Source organism: Lithobates pipiens, unplaced genomic scaffold (assembly GCF_037356315.1).
Source record: "Lithobates pipiens isolate NorthernLeopardFrog02 unplaced genomic scaffold, aLitPip1_a1.2 Scaffold_13, whole genome shotgun sequence".
NCBI classification, from domain to species: domain Eukaryota; kingdom Metazoa; phylum Chordata; class Amphibia; order Anura; family Ranidae; genus Lithobates; species Lithobates pipiens.
In genome coordinates, this window is record NW_027507718.1 from 96,150,314 (window position 1) to 96,162,879 (window position 12,566).

Sequence of the window (12,566 nt, forward strand, 5' to 3'; positions counted from 1 at the left end):
CCTTACATGGTGAAATGCATACTTTCACCTGCACAATTATATAACCTTATGGAGCCATCCTCCTAAGGTATGAAGTTTGGAAACTGTTTTAATGCAAATACACCACACTCTATCACTCTTGCTTTTCTTAGGCTTCAGCTTGAGAGCCCATGCTTTAGGCCATTTCACAAACCCAAAAAGCTTCTAAACGCTCCAGATACATTGGACCAAGACTTCTGCAGTTGAGAAGTATTTTGTGAATAAGCCACTTGGCTGCCAGATTCCTGCAGGTTCTATAATAACAGCACAGTGGCTATGCTGACACAAACTCTTCTGACCTACACTAACATTGGACAAAAGTATCCAATAAGTTTGGGATAGGTTCATAACATTGTTTATTGTGCAGTGTTGTGATTGGAGTGAATAATAGTTGACATTTGGGAGACAAAGCCATAGAACCCTTACAGGGCTGATTTGGGGCAATGTCACTGCAGGATATTATAATTTTTGCAGGGGAAGTTTGGGTGATTCAAGTTGTAAGATACATGGATCAGTACACTTTTCTTTAAGGCACCAGATGACCTGCAATTTGTGTAAAATCATATACTAAATTGTATATTTTTCTTGACGGTGTTCCTTAAAATATCTGTAGTTCTTTAAAGTAAAAATATGATGATTTTTTTTTTTCCCTCATTTGACATCTTCTGTCAGGACTAATGAAAACAGCTAACAGCCTCTTGCTATTCGCTATGAGGTGGAAATGCACTTAAATGTTGTACAAAACATAATGAATAGCTTTGTTTGATTAACTGGTAAAATCAACCAGAAAATACTGCACACAGATCTGCATTGGGCATATGTACTACTTTGTATTTATCCTGGCTTAAGTAAGCTAATAGGATTTACTGAGTTTCAGTAATCCTTGCACAACCTTTAAGATGATGGCAATTTATGAGTGTGACAGTCATTGGCAAAAATCCATTTAACGGCTCCTGCTAAACTCAAGGAATGTAAAGTGAAAAAAGACATTACCAACTTACTGAAATTCTTGAGACATCTTGCAGGTTCTGGTAATATTATTTTCAAATGTAATTGCATATTAAAGTCCAGTAAACTTTAAAAACATTGTCTATTCTTGGCTGTGAAGCCACTAAACCAATTTTACACCCCACCGGCCCGTATTGTAATAGTAGTAAAAATTTTAAATAAAATAAAGAATCCCACACGCATACTGTTAGCAGGACCCTGCATTCACTATATTTGGTATGCATCTCCCAATGTACACAGAACATGCAATATTTTATTTTTTTAAGTAAATATGTACCGTTAAATACCCTTTCTCATAAGCAGTTAGAACGGTCATGTGACTTCTATCAGTATCTGGTTAAAGCTTGTAGGAGAAGTTGTCATTCTTGCCTGATTGTCCTAAGGGCTGTAGGACCCCTGACCCTCTGTCTGGAAAATGCTTATTGGCCCTGTGCAGGCCACATGCACTTTCCCAAGAAAAAAAAAAAAAAAAACATGCTAGCACTACACACCAAACAGCAAGTGAAGCTTGCCCCCAAGGTTCTGTTCTATCAGGAGACCACTAGGGGGCGACACTCGCACTGAAACTATGAATCAGACTTGTTTAATAATAAAAAGGTAAGCATAATCAGAGTTCAGGAACTGGAATGGATAGTCAGACAAGCCAAAACATCAGGGAGCCAGAGATGAGCATAGTAGAACAGCAAGCAGGATCTAGAGCCAGAAAGAAGCCAAGCAAGTCTTTAACAGAAACACAGGAGTGTGTCTCTAGAGATGGACCGCAGGGAGAGATCATCTGGGTTGGATGGCTTAAGTAGGCAAGACTGACGAGCAGGTCATCAACAACAGGTGTGTCACTATGGAGAGAAAGGAGCTGGCAACTATCCGACAGATGAGCGGCCAGCTTTGAGAAGGAAGGGCTGAGCCCAGCACACACACCCACCCCGAGTAATTATTATTATTTCATTTACTAAGGGGGAAAAAAAAGCTGTTCAAACCCACCTGGCCCTATGTGAAAAAGTAATTGCCCCCTCCCATGCTGAATCATGAATGAACTGTGATTAACCACTATGTTTTGGAAAGCTGAGCTAAATTTCACTTTCCACATCCAGGCCTGCTTACTGTCAGACCTGTTGAATCAAGAAATCATATAAATAGAAGCGGTCTGATAAAGTGAAGCTTGTTAAGAGATCAGAAAAAGCTACACATCATGCCACAATCTAAAAGAATTCAAGAATAAATTAGAAACAAAGTAAGGTACGTGTATTGGTCTAGGAAGGGTTTCAAAGCCATTTCTAAGGCTTTGGAACTCCACTGAACCACAGGGAGAGCCATTATCCACAAATGGAGACAGATAACTTGTAACAGTGGGGAACCTTCCTGGGAGTGACCGATGTTTTAGTGAATAGTGCCCGCTGTTGAAAAGGGCCTGTGCATCCGCAGTACGGAATGGCACTCCAGCAGATTTCCCGATCATCTGCATGTGCACATCGTAGGAGGCATTTTTCGACAGGAGACAGTATTTGATAGTCACAATTAAGCTATGCAAACAGCAGAGGGAGACTGTATTTGTCAGATTGTGCCTCGCTGTTGCGGGGCAGGTTAACAGTGTGCTCAAGGTCGGGTTTTGTCTGTGTTGCAGGTTGGGTTTTTGGTGTGTTGAACGGCAGGTTTTGCCTGTGTCTAAGGGTGGGTTGCAACACAGACAAACTTGGCCGAGCGTTCAACACAGCCACAACCCACCCTGCGACAGCGAGGCACAATCTGCCATCTTCAGTCTCCCTCTACTGTTTGCACAGCTTTCAATTCTGCTCAGTCAAATGCTATCTCCCGTCGCAAAACGCCTCCTACCATGTGCGCATGCGCTATGGAGATGTCATGCCAGCTGATTGGGGAAATCAGCTGGAGTGCCCTTCTGCACTCTGCATGCATGCAATGTGGGCACTTTTTGTCAGAGGGCACTATTGCATAGAACTCCGGCCTACAAAAATTACTCCAAGAGCATGATGTTGACTCATCCAGGAGGTCATAAAAGAACCCAGAACATCTAAAGAACATCAGATAAGATCAGCATTCATGATTCAACAATAAGAAAGAGACTGGGCAAAAAATAGCATCCATGAGAGAGTTCCAAGGCCAAAGCCACTGCTGATCAAAAAGAACACAAAGGCTCATCTCACATTTAACAAAAAACATCTTCATTATCCCCAAGACTTTTAGGCAAATATTCTGTGGACTGATGAGACAAAAATTTTACTTTTTGGAAGGTATGCATCCTGTTACATCTGGCATAAAACTAATACAGCATTTCCTAGCAAGAACATCATACCAACAGTCAGACATGTTGATGGTCTGGGGCTGCTTTGCAGCTTCAGGAGATGGACAACTTACCATAATGAACTCTGAGCTCTACCAGAAAATCCTAAAGGAGAATGTCTGGCCATCAGTTCGTGACCTCAAGTGCACTTGGGTTATGCAGCAGGACAATGATGGCCTAGTCAAAGCCCAGATTTAAATCCAATTGAGGCACTGTATCATGATCTTACACAGACCGTTCATGCTGCAAAACCTTCCAACGTGTCTGTATTAAAACAATTCTGCAAAGAAGAGGGGGCCAAAATTGTTCCACAGCAACGTGAAAGACTTATTGCCAGTTATCGCAAACACTTGAGTGAGTGCAGTTGTTGCTGCCAAGGGTGGCATAACCAGTTATTAGGTTTAAGGGGTAATTACTTTTTCACATAAAGCCAGGCAGGTTTGGACAGCTTGTTTGCGTTAACAAATAAAACCATCATTTAAAAACTGCATTTGTATTTACTCAGGTTATCTTTGTGTAATAATAAAATGTGTTTAATCTGAGTCATATAAGTGTGACAAATATGCAAAAAAAAATTTTTAAAACAGAAGGGGGTAAATACCTTTTCACAGCATTGTATTTATACACATACATACACTGCTCAAAAAAATTCAAGAAACCATTTCAAAACAGGTGTCAATGGGGAAAATATCATGATGGATATCTATACTGATATATACTGGGTAATGTGTTAGGAATGAAAGGATGCCACATCGCTTGATGAACATTAAAATTATCACCCTACAGCAGCCTGAACACAAAGACACCCTGAAAATCAAATTGAAAAAATTATGCAGCAGGTTAGTCAATTTTGCTGAAATTTCATTGCAGCAACTCAAAATGGTACTCAGTAGATTGTATGGCCCCCACTTGCTTGTATGCATGCCTGATAACCTCAGGGCATGCACATGGAATATTTCCTCTGGACCAGGGCATCACTGAGCTCCCGAACAGACTGAGGTGCAACCTGGCAGCGTTGGATGGACCAACACATAATGTCCCGGAGGTGTTCTATTGGATTTAGGTCTGGTGAGTGTGGGGGGCCATTCAATGGCATCCATTTCTTCATCCTCCAGGAGTTGGCTTCATATGCTCACCACATGAAGCCAGGCATGGTCGTGCACCAGTAAGAACCCAGGACCCACTGCACCATCATAGGGTCTGACTACGGGTCCAAGGATTTTATTCTGATACCTAAAAGAAGTCAGGGTGCCATTATCTGTCCCTCCATGGGTATACCTAGCCAGACCATCACTGACCCATCACCAAACCAGTCCTGCTGAAGAATGTTACAGGCAGCATAATGTTCTCCATGGCTTCTCCAGACCCTTTCACGTCTGTCACATGTGCTTAGGGTGAACCTGCTCTAATCTGTGAAAAGCACAGTGTGCCGGTGGCGGACCTGCCAATTCTGGTGTTCAATGGCAAATGCCAATTGAGTTCCACGGTGTTGGGCAGTGAACACAAGGCCCACTAGAAGTTGTTGGGCGGGCCCTCAGGTCACCCTCATGAAGTCTGTTTCTGATTGTAAGAGACAATGATGCCAGTGGCTTGCTGGAGGTAATTTTGTAGGGCTCTGGCAGTGCTCATCCTGCTCCTCCTTGCACAAAGGAGCAGACACAGGTCCTGCTGATGGGTTAGGGACCTTCTTAAGGTCCTGTCCAGCTCTCCTAGAGTGACTGCCTGTCTCCTGGAATCTCCTCCATGCTCTTGAGACTGTGCTGGGAGACACAGCAAACTTTTTGGCAATGGCATGTATTGATGTGCCACCCTGGAGGAGTTGGACTGCCTGTGCAACCCCTATAGGGTCCAGGTATCTCTTCATGCTACCAGTAGTGACACTGACCCTAGCCAAATGCAAAACTAGTGAAAAACCATCAGAAAAGTGATGAGTAGGGGAAAAAAATGGTCAATGGCTTCCACCTGTAAAATCATTCCTGTTTTCTAGGTCATCTCCTTGTTGCACATCTAGTGCACCTGTTGTTAATTTCATGCTACTTAACTGACCAGATCAATATCCCAAAAGTTTAATTGACTTGATGCTATACTCTGATTAAAAAGTGTTCCTTAAATTTTTTTTTAACAGAGTGTATGTATGTATGTGTGTGTGTGTGTGTATATATATATATATATGTGTATATATATATATATATATATATACACCAGCGTATAAGACGACCCCCTAATTTTCCAGTTAAAACATTGGTTTTGGGCTATACTTGCCAGATAAGACTACCCGCCTTCCGAGGCAACACCGTTTAACCACTTGCCGACCAGCCGCCATGATCCCACGATCCATCGTAGCGATTCGTCTGCTCCTTTAAGGGGGATAGCAGGCACCTGCTGCACTGTGGGGGTGCCGATGCTTGTGGCCAATGGTCACGATGAACGCCGGCCACGAACAATCGCTGACACGAGAGACAGAACAGGGACGTGTGTGTATAAAGAATAAATCCCTGTTCTGTTCTGTGAGGAAAGACAGATTATGAGTTCCTAATAGCTAAGAACCATGATCTGTCATCCCCTCTAGTTAGTCCCCTCCCCCTACAATTAGAACACACAGGCAGAGAACACAGTTAACCCCTTGATCACCCCTCGTGTTAACCCCTTCCCAGCTAGGGACATTTATACAGTAATCAGTGCATTTTTATAGCACTGATCGCCGTATAATTGTCAAACGTCCCAAAAATGTGTCCGCCATAATGTCACAGTCAAGATAAAAATCGCAGATCACCGCCATTACTAGTATAAAAAAAATAATAATAAAAATGCCATAAACCCTATTTTGTAGACGCCATAACTTTTGAGCAAACCAATCAATATACGCTTATTGCGATTTTTATTACCAAAAATATGTAGAAGAATACATATCGGCCTAAACTCAGGAAAAAACGTGCTTTTAAAAAAAAAAAAATTGGGGATATTTATAATAGCAAAAAGTACAAAATATTGTGTTTTTTTTTTTTTTCACAATTTTCGCTCTTTTTTTGCTTATAGCGCAAAAAATAGAAACCACAGAGATGATCAAATACCACCAAAAGAAAGCTCTATTTGTGGTAAAAAAAAATATGTTAATTTTGTTTGGGTACAGCGTCACACGACCGTGCAATTGTCAGTTAAAGCGATGCAGTGCCATATCGCAAAAAATGCTCTGGTCATACAGCAGCCAGATCTTCCAGGGCTGAAGTGGTTAAAAACATCAGATTTGATTTAATTAATTTTAATTAAAATAGATATGACTTACCGGTATCTAAACTCCTTCAAAATCCTCATCATGTTCATCATTAGACATCATAAGTTCATCAATGACATCTTGTGATGCATTTGTAAGAAAGTCATCGTATGGACTTTCAGCTTGAAAATTGCTTCGTATTTCCTGCTTCTTGCTGGTGGAGCCATGGTGGGGTCTTGTCTAGTAGCTATTTTGTTTACACCCACTAATCTGTCATCCTGCTGGATGCTGAATACTGTATGTACAGAAGCTTCGGCTACATACAGTATACCATGCTGAGGCAATCGCGGCGAGCTATGTATTCTATTAATGAATAAGCCTGCTCGGATTGGCTGAGTCAGAGGTTGTAATATCATCAGGTCATCTTTCTGACTCCGAGCAAGCTTTGTATTCATTAATAGAATACATTGCTCGCCCTGATTACTCAGTGCGGTATTCTGTATGTAGCCAAAGCTACATACAGTATTACCGGACATCCAGTGGGCTGACAGATTAGGGACGTTCCTTTTGAGCCAGCTTGTAAAGTGGTCCTAAACCTGGAGTTCTCTTAAGGTTCACATTTTATACTCAGTGAATATGACAACCCCTCCGATTTTTGGGGGATGTTTTTAAGGTTAAAGGTTGTCTTATACACCAGCATATAACACACACACTCCCCTCTGCAAGACTCGTGAGTGCCTCTAAACCAGTTCTGGATTTATATGGATTTCTTTGTGGGTGAGCACCTGAGCATTTACTTCAAACATTTTATATATAAAAGTACAGTATCTACACCCCCCACAAACAGCCATAACTTTGACTACCCACTTTTTATTATTGAGTAAGTCCCCCTTTTGCCACTAAAACAGCCCTGACCCATCAAGGCACTCAAACCATATTTTCTGTGTGGCTGGGCACATTATCCTATTGAAAGAGACCATTGCCATCAGGGGATGCCATTTCCATGAGGGGGGTGTACTTTGTCAGCAACAATATTTAAGGAGGTGCTATGTGTTAACACACGAATGACAGGAACAAGGATTCCCAACAGAACATTGCCCACAGAACCAGGACCATGCCACCTTTTTCCATTGCTCCATGGCCCAGTTCTGATGCTCATATACTGACTGAAGGTGCTTTTGGCTGTGGACGCAGGTCAGCATGGGCACCATGACTGATGAGCATGTACACAACAAACTACGATGCCCATTTTTTCTCCTTTCAGACATTAACAGCAAGGACAAAATGTTTACTTGCTGCCTAATATATGCCACCCACTTTCAGATGCAATTTTATGAGACGATCAATGTTATTTACTTAATCTGCCAGTGGTCATAAAGTTATGGATAGTCTGTGTGTGTTTAGTACCTCTAAAGTCCAATTATCCTCTTTAAATGTTATAAATATACAGATGTGGTACCTGCCCATCCCACAACTTTACTTAGGGTTTCTGTCTATTAGATCAGTGATTATCAACCCTGTTCTCAGGGCCCACTAACAGGCCAGGTTTGCAAGATAACTGAAATACAACACAGGTGAGATCATTTGCTGCTCAGTGATTGCAGTATTCTAGTCTGCATCTCCCCAAGGTAATACTTAAAACCTGGCCTGTTAGTGGGCCCTGAGGACAGGGTTGATGATCACTGTATTAGATCACCCTGTGAGTGGGGCCTACTCGCTATGCACATAGAGGTCCCTCTTCAGATGTACGTGCTCACTAACGCTTGGAACCAGCTTTTTCCAAACCGCCTTACTGTAGATGTTCAGGCGTTCCTCCTCCAGCTGGCGAAACAAGGCTTCAGACACACAGGGAAAATCATAGCCGAACTGGGCATGAGCCCTCAGACCTGCTTAAGGAAGATTCCATTGAGGGGGCACTGATGGCAGGCCCAACACGGTTGGCACAGTCCTAGGAGAGGGCACAGGCTTCCATGCTAACTGCCAAAGTGATAGTGAAAATAGAGGCAGTAGCAGACCATCAGGCCCCATGTCTTGCATCTCCTCCAATTCCATCAACCTCACAAAGGCGTGTACCACAGGTCAGGCAGCAAGCTCACTTGGGCAAGTTAGCTGTACACTTATGGCACTGCAGGCAAACCAGCCGCATGATGTCCCGCTCTAACACCCAGCAGTGCAACGTTCTGGCCATCAGTAGGTACAGAAAGCTGGTGTCAAAGTGGCTGGCTCTGGTGGGACTTGGCGGCAACCTTCTAGGGTAGGATTTTCTTTGCCATCCTGTGGTCCAGTAGTCCAGCAACACCATTTGGAGTACAAACTTATATCCCCCCCTCCCCGCCGTAAAGTTTCTGACCAATAAGGATTGCGTGCCTTACATAGAAACCAATCTGGGTCTAGCTCTTGGTGTTCATGTGCCAGAGCACTGGGGCAAGCTTATACAAGTTCTATCTTGCTGCAGCCATGGTCTCTTTATAGGTTAGGCTTCAGGTGCATGTAAGGGGGCATATCCTGCCAACTACGCCAGGTTGTGGGTGGGGACTACTCACACTGCACATGGAGGTACCTCTTCATATGTACGCGCTCATAAATGTCCAGAACCAGCTGGGGCCACAGCCACATGAAGATCAACACTGAAGCAGAATCTTGACTTAGAAATGAGATGTACACCTTGGACAGCTGTACAACAAACACCCTGCCCTGTATCAATGCACACCTTGCCTTCCGAATATCGTATTTAGAGGGGAACACCGCTTACTTTGTCCACTAATCCAACTTTCCTCTGTCACCTCACTCAAGTTGACAGAATGGGGTCCTGCATTGTGCTAAGCACGGACCTCACGTGTGCATTTAATTAACTCCTTTAACTCTCCCATAACTGTGGCTAGGTCCATGGGGTCTCTGTACCACGGGTTCAGTCCCAATTGCTCTTGCACCGACCCCCTGGCTATTGGAGAGCCCGTCACCGCTGTCTGGCTGCTTTCACATTCCTATCAGTTCATGGTTACCAACTACACACTACCCGCCAACTCTTCTGCTAAGTTAACTCTTTGTGGTAGCCTTCCATTCCTTCCTCTTCACCCCCCTATGTGGTTACAGGCCCTGTTCTTCTAGATGCGCAATCTACCTCCATGCAGCCCTTTTGTAATAACTTCAGACCAGACATGAAACAGTTGATCGCAAGTTACCTGGCAACTTGGAAATACAGTCCAACAGTGCAGTAACAGTTCCTTTCTAACTAACTAGATTCAGGCTGCCCGAAGAAGGCTGGCTTCCCTAGCGTGCACTCCATCTGTTGCTGGTGGTTACATCTTCAGGCTTGGCCTGTTGACTCCTTCCCACCGGGTATGGTAGCCTAATTCTCTACAACCAACTTTATAAGCACCTGCTTACAATCCCCTAAAGAAATGAGCATTTATGTATTGTATCGGGTGGGGTGGGGTAACAATGTAAAGTATCTTATGTCTGAAATTTTGCTTTAGTCAAACGTAGTGCTATCCTCAAAGGAGCCGCTGGAAATATCTCCAGATTCTTTTTCCCAGTAGTTTCCCCACAACCAGGCATAAGATCACAATCACTTTTTGGCTCACTAACAAGTCTGTGAGCCATCACACATTTATATACCTCTTCTACTGCCCTTTTAAGACCCTGTATGCAACCTTTCACCCCTTTGCTTTTCTCTAATGGTACAAAACAGGATTGCCTCTCTCTCCCTTTAATTAATCCATGCTAGCCTCCTATCTTAAAAAGATACAAAATTACCTACCAAACATTACTTGGAACTACAAATGACCCAGGATGTCCATGATGGGCCTATATGTCCTCTTGCTGGACTGAATTGGAGAAACTGGGGATGACACCTGTCTAAAGTAACTCCATGCTGTGGAGCAGAAATGTGGAAATCGAATCGTCTATCTACTACACAAGATGACCTTATGGGAACACACAAAACTCCAATACCCCTTGATTGAAACTCTTCCTATTCAGTCCCATGATCCCGGAAAGCTCGACCTCACAGATGTGCTAACCCTGGATGTATAGGGCTTTATTCCACTTTGATCACCTGGTGAATGTTTTGGACTTGGAACATTACAAGAGGTATGGTATATGCATAACTACATTGGTTCAAGCTGAACCAATGTACCTATGTAAAAATATCCATACCTTGAATTCATCTTAGATGTTTCCCATCAAGCCCTTGTTAGGGTATAATTATAAAGAAGCAATATGTAAGTCATGCACTAGGGGGAACACTTTGACAATTCTCATTGAACGTTTTTTTTTTTTTTTTTGTACATGAAGCCAGTACATATGATGCAAACCAAAAGTCATCCCTGGATATTTAAAATGATATTTTTTCCCTAGTGTGTGAACATTGAAGTATTCAGGTGTTTTCTATCCAGTCCTTGTTAGGGTATGATTATAAAAAAAAGTCATTTGTAAATTATCCACTATGGGAAACACTTTGACAATTTGACAGTTCTCATTGAAGAGTTTTATTTGTACATGAAGCCAGAACATACGATGCAAACAACATTTAAAATTATATTCTTACCCCAGCGTGTGATCATTCAAGTATTCAGATGTTTCTATTGTTAGGATATAATTCTAAAGAAGTAATTTGTAAGTTATCCACTAGGGGGAACACTTTGACAATTCTCATTGTAGCGTTTTATTTGTACATGAAGTCAGTACAGGCATACAAGGCAAACAAGTCATCCATGAACTATTACAGTTATAGTTTTACCCCAGCATGTGATACTTCATTCACTTTCACAACTGGATTTATAAAAATTAGAAATTAATATTGCAACTTTTTTTTTTTTTAACTATTTCTGTTCTTATTATAAGGGAACTCCCAATATGTGCATGTGTACTGTCTGTATACACATCCATTTCTGTACCTAGTAAATTTATATTTTTATAATCGTATTAGACAAAAATAAAAACAAAACTTTTTCTGGGTTATTGAGAGTCTTGGGACACTGTCTGTGTCCTTATTCACTCTCTCTATTTATGTTAGGGTTGCCACCTTTTCTTCAAGTCAAACCCGAACACTTTATTGGCGCACAGCAATTTTTTTTTATAGTATAAACTATAGATATATTTTGCTATTAAATAACATTTCTAATCATATGACATTAATAACAAGAGTTCCCCTTTACATCAGAGTCCACAGAGTTCCCCTTTTACATCTGAACTTGCAGAGTTCCCTTTCACTGTAAGGGGAGACTCTGCAGACTCTGATGTAAGGGAGAACTCTGGGGACTCTAACATAAGGGATGCTCTGGGAACATTGATTTAATGGGGAACACTAAGAACTCTGATGTACAGAGAGGACTTTTATGTAAGAAGGAACACTGTGCCCTTTGGTGTAAAGGAGAACTCTGATGTAAAGGGTGCTCTGAGAACCCTGATTTACCTAAGTGTACTCTCTCAGAGGCAGGAGAGAGAAGGGGGGAGACTTCAGTCACAGACAGGGATGGATGGTGAGCTCAGTCACCCCTTGGCAGTCAGCACCTCTCACCCAGATGTATCTGAAGCTGCTGGACTTCTAATTAAGAGAGTAAGAGATACAGATCAAGCTTTCTCTCCTTTGCTGTCTGTGTGTGTGTTTGGGGGGGGGGGGGGGGGGAGTGCTGGCTTTAGCTAGTGTGAAAGAGGGTGTAACAGACACTCTCAGCTTAGATAACTGCAGCCAGTAACCCTGCTGGGAAGCCATGGTCCAGTCTGAATAATGTGTCCGGGTTTCAGGCAGTCTGAAACCTGGACGCATGGTTCCAAACCCGAACTGTCCGGGTGAATCCTGGACAGGTGGCAACCCTAATTTATGTACTGGTTATAATCACCAGCACAGAAAGTGAGGAAAAATCCAAATTTTTGGGCAGTCACTAGCTCAGGAGAAGAAATCTTCCTATGGGGTCAATTGTTCCAGTTTTAAAGGTGGCCATACATGGGTCCAATTCCTAACTAATTTTCTTTTGAAAATCAGAAATTTTTTGTATTATGTGATCCGATGGTGCCACCGCTGATTTCAAA